Source organism: Sesamum indicum, unplaced genomic scaffold (genome assembly GCF_000512975.1).
Source record: "Sesamum indicum cultivar Zhongzhi No. 13 unplaced genomic scaffold, S_indicum_v1.0 scaffold00221, whole genome shotgun sequence".
Lineage (NCBI taxonomy): Eukaryota > Viridiplantae > Streptophyta > Magnoliopsida > Lamiales > Pedaliaceae > Sesamum > Sesamum indicum.
In genome coordinates, this window is record NW_011628115.1 from 18778 (window position 1) to 22302 (window position 3525).

Consider the following 3525-nt stretch of genomic DNA (forward strand, 5'->3'; position numbering starts at 1 on the left):
AAGGAGCAGGGTTTTGAAAGAGCAGATGCGCCAACGACTCATAGATTACACCAAGAGCTCCAATGCTTGCACTGGATTCCTATTCCTCCTGTTCTTTTTCCTCAATAAGGAGTCGTGATTGATCTTTTTCCTCAATAAGGAGTCGTGATTGATGTAGAAGAGAGTTTGCTTTGAAAGAAGCGATATGCGCTGGTGAAGTCAGGGAGCGGGACAAGACCTATCTTCTTTCAAGAGGAATAGGTTGACTACTTGACTACTGTGGTTCAATCGAGCTATTCTAGAATTCCTTTCCTAACGGTCTAAGGCCAAGGGTAGCAGTCAAGCTAGGATCAAGCCTCTCCTTTGAGACGACTTCCTACTTCGAGGGAGCCCCAAGCCAACCAGTTTCAATCCCATTGGTTAAACAACCGATATGCGACTAACCTAGCTCATTCGTCCAGAATAGGGCTTTTAACACAAACTATATCACATTGGTTAAAGAAGTGAGATGCCCTGCAATCTGTCCTTCTTTCCCACGAGAAAACTGTATTCCAACAAACCATGCCAGTTAGGAATAGGGACTAGTCATTCACTAGCTTAGAGGGCGGGATCTCTTGTTCTAAAGGTCAGTCTTGAGGAAAATGCTGTAAACGAAGTTCACGCCTATAATCCTTTGCTATAGTAAGAGCTGGTCCTAGGAAGGAAGTCCCTTCTTTTCAAAAAGGCACGCAACCCACCTTCCTTTAATGAATGAGCCTAGCTAACCCTCCAAGCTATGATGAGGAAGGAGATGCCCTAATCTGATTGAGAGCCTATAGGCATAGCTGCATTCAATCCTAACTCTAGCTAGTCCTTTCTGACTCTAATCTGCCTTTGCTTCAAGCCCTTCTGTACCCACTTCTTTTAGAACTCCAACCGAAAAGAAGGCTTGAACAACGCCAAATCGGAAGTACTTTCAGAAGAAAGGGCTTTCCTGCCTATTGATTCTTGTGATTCTTCAACAGTCTGTCTTATATTACAATCTTTTTTTTTTGGTAAATGTAAGTTTCATTAAGTAAAATAATTGTACAATACAACAATGTGATCATCAGTTGGTTTCTCCCTCGACAGGCCAAGGGATACGCCATAGTCTAAATAATGCTCGTGTACTGACTGATGTAGGTAGAGTAATGCTAAGGATTCATTGTCTAATATCCTCAACTATCAATAAAGCCATGGTGGTAGCTGTCCTCTCGGTGTGCTCGAATCTTCTCAAGTTTTTCTCCCTCCAGATGTGATAAACGAAGGCTGCTAATAGTGCTCGATAAGACATGTTAACAATGTGTTTACGTGGTAAATGTGCTAAGGAAAAAATTCTCTCACTAAAATTTTTTCTCTCTCAAAAATGAACCCCCCAAAATCTCATTCTTCATCATCCTCACTTCCGGCCGGCGACGGGGAGACTGCCGGCGAGGCTCCGGCGGATTGCGACGGAGACGGAACAGTGCCCGGCCGGCGAAAGAAGAACAACAAAGGACGAAGGGAAAACCCAGCTGCGCGTGTAGAAGACGAGAAGTCGGGACCTTCACCGCCGGCTGAAACGGCCGTTTTTCCGCCGATTGAGGGTAGACTTTGTGTCCCTTTGGGCTTAGATGAGCGTTCGACGGTGAAAGGAGGGAGTTTGGGAGCTGAAACGGCGATTTCAGATCCGACCGTTGGAGGCGACGCGAGCTTGAAAGGCGGCCATAGCGGATCGTCGTCTTCTTCGTTCAATCTGAACGAATTTCTGAATCTTGCCAACCGCGTCATTGACCATGGAGATGAGGCAGCCATGGCTGCCCTGAACGAACTTAAAACCCGATGGCAAACGATTTTTAGAAACGAAGACGAGCCGCGGCAAACGAAGATGATGGAGCGCAGCCGCGACCGACCAGCGACCGGTGGCCTTCGCAAGGCTGTGCGATGCCTTATCCCACCAGATCCAGAGCTCACAACGGTAAAAAATGGTGGCAAGGCACCGGCGACGCTTCAGCTACCTGCGACGGTGACTGTTCGTGCTCCTTCGACGGCGACTGTCGGAAACGGACACTTCTCTCGTCGTCCGGCCATTCTTGGTGGTCGGAAAGCTGCTGGGAACGAGTCCGCAGCTGCTAGAATCCCTGGCGCGCTTTTCCGGCAGCTGGGTGAGTGGACGGAGCCTTCGCCAGCAACCGATGACGTGTGCCGGAAAGACGACGTGGACGGCTATGTGGACACGACTGGAGGTGATGTGGCGGCGGAGGTTGGTGATATGGATGCTGAGGTGGAAAAAGAGAGGGTGGCTGACATCAGCCCTACTAGGGCTGATGTCATCTATGATGCAAGGGCTGAGGTCATCCATGATGCAAGGGCTGATGTTATACTTGATGCTAGGGCTGATGTCATCCATGCTGCTAGGGCTGATGTCATCCATGATGCTAGGTCTGATGTCATTGCTTACACATATGATGATGTCACCGCATACACAACTGCTGATGTCATCAATCCTAGGGCTGACATCATCAATCTTGTGGGGGAAAAAACCAGTAATTTGGAAAAAAAATCGGCACCCGCTCCTTTGTTTATTGGGAACATTCCGCTTCACGCTGGTTCTAACGGGATTGTTAATGATAAAATTGCTGATGCTTTCAACAATTCGACCCGGAAAACGCTATCTTTCATTGCCCCAACGAAGCAAAATGGGGAGGTTGTTGTTCGTCCGTCACTTGATACTGTGCGAGACGGATCCAAACGATGGAAATCTACGGCGGTGGGATACTTTATGGGAAAGCGGCCGTACTACCACCAGTTAAAGGAGTTTGCCCATTCGGTTTGGCCGGCGCTACGAGAGGTCACAGCAACGGCTAATGGTTTCTTTTTCTTCCAATTTAAAATGGAAATTGATATGGAGGAGGTCATAGAAGGGGGGCCATGGCTATTTCACGGACAACCAATCGTATTGCAAAAGTGGGAACCGGGTATGGCTATGAGAAAGTTGAAACATACTCAAGTGCCTGTCTGGATAAAACTGCGACACCTTCCATTGGAATTCTGGACGACGGAAGGATTAAGTACTGTGGCTAGCGGTGTGGGTAAGCCACTATACCCTTATGCGATAACGAGGGCATGCACGAGACTGGACTTCGCTCGTGTATGCGTGATGATTGATGTTACTCAGAAAATAGAAAAACATATTATCATAATGACGCCAGATGAATATAGTGGGGAAACCCCATGCAAGGTTGATATTGAATATGAATGGCTTCCCCCTAAATGCACAGGATGCATGACGTTGGGTCACTCGGTGAAGGAGTGCTCGTTGATCAACACTCAGAAACAGACAAAGCCTCCGGTGAAAGTGTATGTACCAAAAGCAAATGTCCCCCCTCCACCAGTCGCCGAGGAGAGAGAAAAGAAACACAAGACCGTGGTTGTAGTGGAGAATAAAGTGAGAGGAGATGAAGGTACAAAACAGAATAAACGCTACACCTCCTCGCAGAAAGAGAAGGGTAAGGAAGTGGTTACTTTTAATCCTTTTGATGCTCTGAA